Source organism: Perognathus longimembris, chromosome 21 (genome assembly GCF_023159225.1).
Source record: "Perognathus longimembris pacificus isolate PPM17 chromosome 21, ASM2315922v1, whole genome shotgun sequence".
Taxonomy (NCBI): Eukaryota; Metazoa; Chordata; class Mammalia; order Rodentia; family Heteromyidae; genus Perognathus; species Perognathus longimembris.
In genome coordinates, this window is record NC_063181.1 from 39,256,015 (window position 1) to 39,268,690 (window position 12,676).

The window sequence follows — 12,676 nt, forward strand, 5'->3', positions numbered from 1 at the left end:
ACTGGCTCTGAGCTTGATGCAGCCTCAAGAATTGTCCTCAGACAACGACAGTTGCCTGACCCAAGTTCAGGCTCCCTCATTGAAAGACTAGCAGGGATTCTGTTGAATCTATGTCATATTTCAACTTCTCCATTTTACCCTTCTTTGCTCACTTTACTCTTCCTTGTTCCCCAAAGAACTTCCCAGTAAACTTTGTTCATGTAAATCTCAGAGAATCTGTACATGCTTCTCAAGTACCCAGACAAACAATACCACTGCATTAAAACATACACTGACTGTGTTAGAGTCAGTCATAGACCCCTTGCACAATGAATGTTCACATAATTGCCACAGACTCTGTCAGCCCAAAATAACAGATCACTAGGCTGTTTGAAGACAGCTTGAGATGATGGAATGTCTCACAAGTTAATAGAGACTAAGAATCTTCTGCTTTTCAGGTAAATTCACTGCACTTCAGGTCTCATAAATTTTGTCTGTAGTTGTATAGAACAAGAAAAGCTCACAGAATTACATATTTTGTATGTAACAAACGATAGCTGATCTTTCTTGTGACATTTACTCATAAGTAGGATCTCTCCATCTTTTCCATGAGACAGATGTCTCAAAAGACTATGAGCCATATACCTTTAATACCAAACATGTTTTAGTTATGTGTGCTTTAGTTATACCTGAAAAGTGATGTCTTACATTGATTTTTTTTAAATGATGAGTACAATCCAAAATTTAATTCGTAACCCATCAGTCCTATCTTGGACATCTTACTTTACTTGACAGCCAATTCAAATAAAATTTAAATCTGTCCAAATATTAGTTCTGCATATTTCTTTGGTTGTCATTATATATTTCTCACAATTTATGCTTGCCGTAATAGCGATTGTCTACATTTCCTCAAAGACAAGGATGTTTTAAAACTTGAAATAAAAGAATAAAATAGAATAACAAAATAGCATAAATTATAGAACCCAAAGTGTCTTAATGGATCTATTGATAATAAAGATTACTACCTAATTTGCCTTGATATAAGGGTAGATTACACCTTGCACCTTCTACAAATGATCTTGACCATATATAGAAGTTATGTAGATTAATGGCCAATGTTATAGATAGTGCAAGAAAAATTAGATTATTATAAGGAAATGTTAAATATAGGCTACTTTGAGAGAAATATAATCATTAAAAATGCAACTCTAATATTGGTTCTTATGAGTGTTAGATAATGCCTACAAAGAAGTATCTAAAATTCACTCATTATTTTCAAATAAGCAATTGCTCTTTCACTAGATTAAGGGTTTTTGAAACATTTTGCTTACTGGAAAAATTTTGAAACCTCTCCTACCAGCGGTCTTATTTTTATGAATTAACTTAGGCACATAAAGAAAAGTTTGGCCCTAGCTTTATGCTGAGGTTATAAGTTCTTTCCCTGTCTTCTGATCAGCTAAGCAACAATGAAGAACCTTTGTGGTTTCAGTTACTAGACTTCCACCTCATATTGGTTACCAGAAAGACATAAATTAGGTCTTTTTATTCAGTAATGCTTCATCTAGTACAATAAATTTGTCATCAAAATCCCAAGCATCAGTGTAAAATGTTTCACTTAAAAATGAGGTTTTAAAAAGATCATTTGTCTCAGTTTAATGAGGATTTTTCCTCATTATATTTTCTATCTTATGAATAATGATTTGGTTCAGCCTTGCCATTGCCCTCCACAGAAGAGTTCAATGCACCTTAAGCAACTAAACCAGAGGGGAATGCCACCATTGATCCACAATACATTCCCCAACAAAGTGATGAACACAGGCAGCATTCCAGTAAGAATAACCATCAATAGAATAATAACCAATAGAAATAGAAAGAGTTTTTTGGTGAGAGGGCATACTAAATAGAAAAGTATCTGCCTTCCAGACAGAATCACAAAGCAGTTTCTTCTCGATATAATTATTTGGAGTATAGACTTCATTCATTTGTTAATGACTATACGGTGTCCATTTGAAAAGGGCAAATCTCAAGCATTTCATTGCAGGAGATATTTTAGATAACGAGGCAGTAATTACACAGGTAAATCTTGCTTCCTACAAATTAGCCACTCTGCATAGTTATTAGAGAGCTGCTGCTGCATATGTATGCAGAAGACAGTTTCTGAAGCCAGACTATCTGAGTTCACATCGCGACCTCACCACCTCGCAGCTGTGTGGCCTTGGTTCACTGACCAAACCCTTGTGCCTCAGGTGCCCTCTAATAAATGGAAATGGGCTTAATTACGCCGACATCAGAGTGTCACTGTAAAGATTAAATGGAATCATATAGATGAAGCAATTCGAACAGTGTCCAGCATGTGGGAATTATTCAAAAAGCATTGGGTATTCAGTTTTACGAGGTAATTTTTTTCATGTTGAAATTGACTTACAAATTCCCCCAATTTTATGTTCTAGTTTAGACCTCATGTAAGCCATTATTATGTACGTGTAACTTTTTTTTAGGATTCCTACCACTGAAAAAAATATGTCTATAGCATCTGGACATTGAAAAAAATGGAGTGAGTTTTTAAAGCTTGGTATTGCAAAGAATTGCGACCTACTTATTTTGAGCTTGTGGAATCGCTCCGCATTCACAAGCTTAGAACATAAATGACACACTGAGCTGTACCCTGGGCCTCTGCAGCTCAACATTCTCTCTTTGACAAAGGTACCCAGAAGGCCCTAGAATAACATGGCTGCTCCCCAGAGGAACAACTTTAGGCACTTCAAAAATATTCGAGAACCTTGTGAGCCTCCCCGGCGCCCACCACCCATCATGCTTTCATTCATGTCAATCCATTTGTCTGCTTTTGGTCCAAGTAGTAGGTTTTTTCAGTGACTTAGGAATAACTCAAATGAAGTTATTTTTTAAAAATCATGATCACCCTTTATCCTAGTCCATTCAGAATGTTACATCTAACGTCATAAGCTGGGTGATTTATAATCCACCATTCTTATGGTCCTGGCAGCCAGGAAGTCTAAAATGCAGGTCCTGGCAGATTGAGGGTAGTGAGAGCCCTACCCCTGATTTGTACATGCTGCCTTCTGTGTTCTCGCATAGTACAAAGAGTGATAATTTGTCATGGTTTTCAACTGTACTCTCTAGGTTCCTCTGTGTGTGTAAAGTAATACATGTTTGCAACTGAATACTTCCAACAAACTGCTTCTTGCTTTAAAATTTGGGGGGATCCAGCAGCGTCTTCCACTTTTTATTCTCTTTGCTTCTTTCATTTTTTAATTTTTTTGGGGGGGGCGTGTCCTGCAGCTTGAACTCTAAGCCTGGGTACTGTCCTTCGGTTTGTTTGATGAAGGCAAAGACTCCATTACTTGAGCAATCGCTCCACTTCCATCTTTTTGGTAGTTAAGGAGATAAGAGTTTCATTGTCTTGTCTACCCAAGCTGGCTTCAAACTGCAGTCCTCAGATCTCAGCATCCTGAGTAACCAGGATTGCAGCCGTGAGCCACTGGAGCCCAGCCCTTTTAGTCTTAAGTGAGCATTATTTTTACTGAATGGATTTTTTTTTAAACTTTGTGGGTTTTCTGTAAATAGTACTAAGATTTAGTTGGTTATATAAAGGTACAAGAGTTTCTTAAACACTTAGTCATTTTTTAACAAAATTCTAAGAAACAACATAATTTCATCAAGGCCTTCCATGTAACTCGTGCTACTCTAGTCCTCTGGAAGGTTTTAACAAAAGGCTGTGCAAATCACATCTTATGTTTTCTCCTAGACCTTGCATTTGTGTCAGGAATGGAACCGTCTCTCAAATTTAACCACAGACCCCAGAGAGAGACTGATCTAATTCGGTGTAGCAGTTTTTCCTCTCAATTTATCTCCCTCATCTTACATTTTTACCACAAGCAGCAAAATAAAAAGGAAAAAGTCAAGCAGTATGTGGGATTCTTTTACCTTAGACATCTCATTAGCTCAGTAACTAAGTGTATCACTTGTAATCAATCTCTGTTCCATATTTCAAGGGGAAAATGGTAGGCTTTCTGATTCTCTATAACAAGGGCTTTCCTTCCTTGAGTTTCCAATAACACATTCCCACTTCCCCTTGAACCTATATAAGTTGCATCCTTAAAGTCCAGATTTCTGACTGTCTGCAGCAGGGAATGAAGCTTTGGACATCAGGCCTCTCAAAAACTTACCAGCGGCCACCTACTATGCAGTTCCAAAGCTAGTCCTCCATCTTAGGTAAAATAATATCAACCCACTCTTGGAACCAAAATCTGTGCTATGCTAGGGTGAATCCCAAAAGATTCATGGGAAAGAAGTTTGGTCTTCACCATGGCCATGTTAAGAGGCAGTGGGACCTTTAACAAAGAAGGCCTTTGCTATCAGATTAAGTTACTTCTCCATAGGACCTTGAGTTAGTTCCCATGAGAGCAAGTTGCTCCAGAAGAGCACGCCTGACCTGTGATTTGTTCCCAGATTTCCTGTTCTTCCATAGGCTGTAGCTCTTTTACACATGCTCCTGCCATGACAATATCTATTATGTGGCACAGCCCCTGCCAACTCCATACTGCTACCATACCTTCCAGAACTGTGACCTAAAGAAATCTCTGGATATGTCATTATAGCAACAGAAAATGGACATTATTGTCACAAATGTAGTGCATTAAGAGACACCCTTACTATTTCTATTTCTGTCGATCTGGAGTTGAAGCACAGCTTCGCTGAGCATTTTTCAAATAGTCTCACCTGAATCTCGAGAGGAGAGACATCTACTTCCTTCTCACAGAGCTGTTAGAGTACTCAGTACCTTGTGAGTTGAAAGAGCGAAGGCTAAGTTTCTTGCCATGTGGGCTTCTTGCAACACAGTCGCTTTCTTTTTCAAAGACTGAGACTGAGTCTTCTCACAAGACAGGCTGGACAATTTCATGTAATGAAATCACACATGTATAATCATATCCATCCTATCATCTCTGCTGTTTTTTTTGTTTTTGTTTTTGTTTTTTGGCCAGTCCTGGGCCTTGGACTCAGGGCCTGAGCACTGTCCCTGGCTTCTTCCCGCTCAAGGCTAGCACTCCGCCACTTGAGCCACAGCGCCGCTTCTGGCCGTTTTCTGTATATGTGGTGCTGGGGAATCGAACCTAGGGCCTCGTGTATCCGAGGCAGGCACTCTTGCCACTAGGCTATATCCCAAGCCCCATCTCTGCCGTTTTTATTGCTTAGTCTGTACATATCCCAGAAGAGGAGAGTTTGCATGGTGTTTACTAAGAGTTATGAATCCTGAGGCCAGCTTAGAATCTGTTCAAACCCATGCCTCCTTCCATGTGAAGATACAAAGAGAAGGCACGTATCTACAAATGACAAACCAGGACAAGTTTTCTCACTAGACATGGTATCTGGTACCTCTTCAATCTTGTTCCTTCTATGAATCTAAAGCTGAGAAATATGTAAGTCACCAGTCAATAATCTTCTGAAATTGTAACAAACTAAAACAAGTGTCTATTTACTTGTGATTCCAATAATACATTACTATATACCTTACTATTTATGTCCTTGTAGGCTGCTCAGGGGGAAAAAGTGCTTGAATAAAACAACCTCCTCCGACAAGGCAACGGAGTTAACATCAAAGATGATGTAAATCTACTCACCATTACACTAAATAGAGATTTTAGTTTACATTTTATTTGTAACTATCAAACTCATTTTAGTACTCATTTTTATATTAAACATATTAAATCTGCCTGAGTTGAGAGATGGTTTTGCTTTGTTTTTCTATACTGGTGTTTGAACTCAGGGCTTTATACTTGTTAGGAAGATGCTCTACCACTTGATCATGCCTCCAGACCCTGAATTTGTTTTTGAGACATTATTTGCCAACCTTAAATAGTAACTGTGTAACAGGTGCTAGCCCCATAGCTGTACAGTACAGGTAGCAGATTTGCTAATCCTCAGAGCAGACAGATTGGGCCATACCAATTTATTGCTGTTCTCTAGTCATTGTGACAATATACAGAGAGTAAAGGAATATATTCAATTTCACACAGATAATGGATGAAGTGGGGATTCAAATATAGGCACCTCAGCTCCAGCTCGTGTTCCTGATCGTGACATGCCTTCCTCTCTCCCACTGGTTCTGTAAAAATTTATTAACATTTGCCTTATATTAAGGGAAGGAAAGTATCTTAAATATTCAAATAGTTCATTGTTATCAATATGATTATCATAATGAGTCTGTGGACCAGGGGACAGACTGCAGTAATTCACTTGAATTAAGCTGGATAAACAGTGTAAAATATTATATGCTTACATTGCAGGCATCGAGAAAAAGTCACTTAAATTGAGAATCCCAAGTGGCTGTCCTAGAGGAGACTTTATTATTTCTTAAAATAGCATCGGGTTAAATTGAAGAGGAAAATGAAGTTTTTCTTTAATCTTCTTATGTTGATATTCTTTCCGTAAACCCCACACAAACAAATGGTTGTTACTTGGGACCAGGTGCACTGGCTGTCTAGAAAATCCAGCGAGCCCCAGCGATTCTCCTCAAGCTCCTCCTCACCTCCTCCGCATTCTGGGACAAAGGCTGGTTCTTTGTGCCTCAGCCTCTCGAGGTCAGTCACCTCCAGTCTTGAGCATGAGATATACCTTTTAAGTCAAAGCATTCTTAGTCTTTGCTTCCATCACGCTGGAGCCCCCATCAATCAGTAACTTCACGCTTCTTTCCAGTTCCAGTGACAATCAAGGAATATGGTTTAAGAATATGCTTTACTTTAAACTGCCAAAGATGGAATTCTTAGTCAGGACTCTACCCTCAACCTCATCAAGTTTTGCAAACACAATACTTGAGGATACAATGGAATGGGCAACAAAATTTATATTCTCTGCTGTTCAAAATGAATGCAGATTGTGTGGATTCTTTCCAACATTTGCTTATGGAAGTGACTGAGAATCCTTGAGCAACTTTTCAGTGGCACAAGCATGTGTTGCAGAAACATATACAAAGGCATGCATGTGCACACCCACGTATGCACAAACCGTATACACAAATGCATGTATCACATACATGCTTGCCTGGACGTATGCATGTATGTACATGCACCCATATATGTAAAGCAAATGCATGTGCATATGCATGTCATCATGCATACATGCTCTCACACATGCATATTCATGCATGCAAATTCATGCACACCTGGAGATGTGTGCATGTAAATATACACATGCATAAGCATGCACACACATGCATATAAACCTGTCCTCCTGTGGGAAAAATCTTCCTTGTAAAGGAAAAAGTAGAGGCTGGGAATATGGCCTAGTGGTAAAGTGCTTGCCTCGCATACATGAAGCCCTGGGTTCGATTCCTCAGCACCACATATATAGAAACAGCCAGAAGTAGGACTATGGCTCAAGTGGTAGAGTGCTACCCTTGAGAAAAAAGAAGCCAGGGACAGTGCTCAGGCCCTGAATTCAAGACCCTGGACTGGCAAAAAAAAAAAAAAAAAGGAAAAGAAAAAGCACAGTTTGTAGGAAAAGATTAAAATGTCACACTCTGACTTTGACATTAGCTCATTGTATTACCTTGTTCAAACTCTTAACGTCATTGAACTCAAGGCTACTAACAGCAACCTTGTCCTTTGTTTGGAGGATTATGAGAGACAATGTATGCCAAGTGACTTACCTATGGAACTGGCTCAGTATGTAGCTGTCTCTTTCCTCCTAGAGGAAAATATTCACATGTGCCCATGATTCCTACCCTAATAGACATTCTCAAAAGCTGCATGACATTTAATCTGAGTCCTTGAGCTTTCAAAAGAAAATGTATTAAATGTGTAACACATTTCTAGGCTTATTATAATGATTCTTTTCATCCTAATTTTTGTTTCAGAATTCTCTTCCGTCAAAGCCATTATAAAATCATATCCGAAATTTCTTGATGATTCCAAACCTTGCTTTGGAAAACAGTATGAGTGGTTTCACAGAACAAATGTCCATTTCAAACCAGAAGTTTACAAATATGCATAAACATGAATCCACACACATTTGTGCCGTGTGGTCACCCAACCAGAGTCTGGGGGTGGCTTTCATTTATTCCAAAGCACCAGCTCCCACCAGACAGGACAAAGCCAGGTATTCTTAGGAGCATGCGTAGAAAGGCCTGGGAGACAATGCAGGGAAGCTGGAGGGAGCTCCTGGCGCTGCTCTGGGCTGCGCTTTGCCAACAGAAGCTGTTGCAGAGGCTGCTTCTGAAGACTTTTCAAAGCATTCACGCTTTACCCTCGCCAGAAATTATCGCCCAAATGTGCCAATTGGAATGGGCCAAAAATTCCAGAAAGTTTAGTAAATAAAGGAGAAACTCTAAAGGTGTTTGACATCAGATGCAAAATAAGTGTAGCTGATACTGCTGGTTGGTTTTTTTTTTCTTTTTAATGTGGGCAAAGAATTTGTCAGAACTGAACTGTCACTGGATAGCGTTCTAAGTCAAATGGAATTTCTCATCTGGAAAAGGAACAGGAAAGGGGAACTGGACAATTTGTAAGTTATTGATTCAGTAATACTCAAAAAGAATCGATGTAATTAATGCTTTGCATGGCCCTTCTAGTGCTGACAATAGCATAAAGAAATCTCAGTAGTTTACACATTTGAATTATGTAATTCTCTGAGTTTCACTGTACCACTCAAGAACAAATTAAAATCATATCCCAATTTACATACTTAGAGGTGAGAAGCACTGTTGTTTTCAGTGCTATATAGTGTAAACAAAGTTCTCTTGTTACTCCAAAATGAAGGAGGGATGAAAATGTTCTACTTCATGTTTGTGTAAGCTACAGAGAAAGGATTCCTCCTCCTCTTCCCATAAAAATAATTGTCACAAAGTGGAAGTGTGGGTCAAGTGGCAGAGCACCAGCCTTGAGGAAAAAGCCAAGTTAAAGTGAGAGGTCCTGAGTTCAAGCCCCAGCAAAAGGGGGGGAGGGAGACAGAGAGGAGAAGGAAGGAAGGAAGGAAGGCAGGAAGGAAGGAAGGAAGGAAGGAAGGAAGGAAGGAAGGAAGGAAGGAAGGAAGGAAGGAAGGAAGGAAGGAAGGAAGGAAGGAAGGAAAGAAGGAAGGAAGGAAGAAAAGGAGGGAGGGAGGGAGGGAGGGAAGGAGGGAAGGAGGGAAGGAGGGAGGAAAGGAGGGAAGTAGGAAAATGGCCACTAAAAAGCTTCAAGTTCTTTAAAAAGATGTACTGATGATTAAAGTAGCAATTAAAAAGATTGAGTAAGGGAATTGCCTCTACTCCTTTTCAAGAAGGTACCAGATTTACTGTCCAACCTGAAATGACAAAAAAATCAAAACAAAGAAAATATATGCAACTGCAGATGTCAAGCTACTGAACACTAGACAGTGATGGACACTGAAACAAGAAAACAAGAGATAATACTGCCTGGAGATAATTTCCAGACCACAGAACAGACAGAAGCCATGACAAACCTAGCAGTCATCCTACAAGTTGGAGCTGTGACTCTGAAACAGACAGATAGATAGACAGACAGATATTTCTTTGCAAGAAAGAGTACAGGGAAAGAAAGGGTTGAACAGAAAACCCTTTTAGAAAGGTCTTGTGTTTAGTTTAATGCTCTTTGTGACTATCTTAAAAATTTTAATATATTTTAGAATCAAGCAGCCCATTTTTTCATTTTGCATGGTGCCTTGCATACTATGTAGCTGCAAAGTGGAAGAAAGGTAGGATGGTGTTGCTGGTGTAAAGGTAAAAAAAAAAAAAAAAAACCAGTCACTAGGCTCTAACCAAACCAATCTCAAAGTCCCTGATAGAAGCATTCTTAGGTCCAGTTAATATATGCATTGGATAAATAGGTCACCAGATCAGTGAGTGAATACAGAAATAAGGCAATGTACATATGGACAGCTGATTTCTTTTGCTTTTATTTGGGGCTTTTGTTTGTCAATATTGAGTTTTGAACTCAAGGTCTCATACTTCCTAGGCAATACTTTACTCCTTGTGCCATACCGCCACCCTTTTGTTCTTTAGTTGGTTATATTTTTTCACTCAGGATTTCATCTTTTTGCCCAGAACCAGCTAGAATTATAGGCATAAACCACCACACACAGCTGGGTTGGGTTTTTTTTTTTGAGACAGAGTTTTGCTAGTTTTTACTCAGGTTGGACTTTAGTGTCAATTCTTCCTAAACAGAAAGCCCACAGATTGGGAAAAGATCGTTACCGGCCATACAACAGACAAAGGCCTCATATGTAAAATATATGCAGAACTAAAAAAATTACATTCCTCCAAAACAAAACTGCAAAGAACCAAGAGCCCCCTCAACAAGTGGGCTAAAGACTTAAAAAGAGACTTCTCTGATGAGGAAATGAGAATGGCCAAGAGACATATGAAAAAGTGCTCTACATCACTGGCCATAAAAGAAATGCAAATCAAAACACTGAGATTCCATCTCACCCCAGTAAGAGTGTCCTATATCAAGAAAACAAACAATAACAAATGTTGGAGGGGATGTGGCCAAAAGGGAACCCTACTTCATTGTTGGTGGGAACGTAAACTGGTTCAGTCACTCTGGAAAGCGGTATGGAGATTCCTCAGAAGGCTAAACATAGAGCTACCCTGTGACCCAGCAGCCCCACTTTTAGGCATCTACCCAAAAGACCACAAACAAGAACACACTAAAGCTACCAGCACAACAATGTTCATCGCAGCACAATTTGCCATAGTTAGAATATGGAACCAACCCAGATGCCCTTCAATAGATGAATGGATCAGGAAAATGTGGTACATATACACAATGGAATTTTATGGCTCTATCAGAAAGAATGACATTGCTTCATTTGTAAGGAAATGGAAGGACTTGGAAAAAATTATACTAAGTGAAGTGAGCCAGACCCAAAGAAATATGGACTCTATGGTCTCCCTCGTAGGGAATAATTAGCACAGGTTTAGGCAAGTCACAGCAGAGGATCACAAGAACCCAATAGTTATGCCCTTATGAACACATAAGATGATGCTAAGTGAAATGAACTCCATGTTATGGAAACGACTGTTATATCACTATTGTAACTACTTTCAACGTGCTATGTGTAACTGTAGCTTCTATTATTGATGATCTTCTTGTATCCCCTTCCTGTGGTTGTACCTGCACTATCTCTGTAATCTTATCTGAGTACGTTGGAAACCGTGTATACTGGTATTAGAACTAAGAAACTGAAAGGGAATACCAAAATCGAGAGACACGGGGTAAAAAAGACAAATGACTACAAAAGCAATACTTGCAAAACTGTTTGGTGTAAATGAACTGAACAACTCATGGCGGGGAGGGGAGGGAAAGGAGGAGGGGGAGGAGGGAATGAGGGAGGAGGTAACAAACAGTACAAGACATGTACCCAAGGCCTAACGTATGAAACTGTAACCTTTCTGTACATCAGTTTGACAATAAAAATTACCAAAAAAAGTGTCAATTCTTCCATCTCTGCCTCTCTGTAGCTAGGACTACAGGCACCGCCACCCGACTCAGCCCTTGGACAGTTGATTTTTGGAAAACATGTGAAAGCAGCAGGAAAACGATAGTACATTCAGGAAGGGACGCTTCAAATTTTAGATTTCATTTGCAAAACAAATGAAATTGCACTTGATTTAACAACTTGTGCAAAATTAACACAAATAACCTTGGGACTGAAGTAAAATCCTAACACTATAAAACTTCTAGAAGAAAGCATTACAATCTTTGTGATATTGCACCAAGCAAAGATTTTTCTTAACAGCAGTTTAAAAAAAGGCATTGATCATTAAAAAAAATGACACCATAAAAACTAAAAATGCCATATGAAATGAAAGGACATGACCCACACAGAAGGAAAAGTATATCTGAACCAAATGCACATGGAAATACTTACGTGACATATATTTTTAAAACTCCTAAACCAATAAGAAATCACAACCCAATTAAAACTTGGTGAAATATTTGAATGAGAACATCTCCAAGATAGATTTATAGATGGAAAATCAACATGAGACAAGATGGCAATGCTAGTCACTAGAGAAATACACATTACAGCCACTAGAAATGGCTAAAATTAAAAACACCATACCCAGGGCTGGGAATATGGCCTAGTGGTAAAGTGGTTGCCTCGTATACATGAAGCCCTAGTGTCGATTCCCCAGCACCACATATACAGAAAAAGCCCGAAGTGGCTCAAGTGGTAGAATGTTAGCTTTGAGCAAAAAGAAGTCAGGGACAGTGCTCCGGCCCTGAGTTTAAGCCCCAGGACTGGCAAGAAAAAAAAAGTTGAAAATATAACTTCTGAAGATCACATTTGAAGCCAGCCTGCACAAGAAATCCATGAAACTCTTATCTCCAAATAACTACCAAAAAAGCCGGAAATGGAACTTTGGCTTAAGTGGTAGTGTACTAGCCTTGAGCACAAAAGCTTAGGGCCTGAGAGCCAGGTCCTGAGCTCAAGCTCTAGGGCTGGAATTAAAGAAAAAATAAAATAGCATCCTTGGTGCCTCACACCTGTAATCTTAGCTACTCAGGAGGCTGAGCTCTGAGGATCATGGTTCAAAGCCAGCTCCAGCAGGAAAGTCTGTGAGACTCTTATAGCCAATTAACTACCAAAAAAAATCTGAAACTGAACAAAAAAACTCAGGAACAGAGCCTTGGCCCTGAGTTTCTGGTGCCCAGGACTGGCACCAAAACAAAACTGG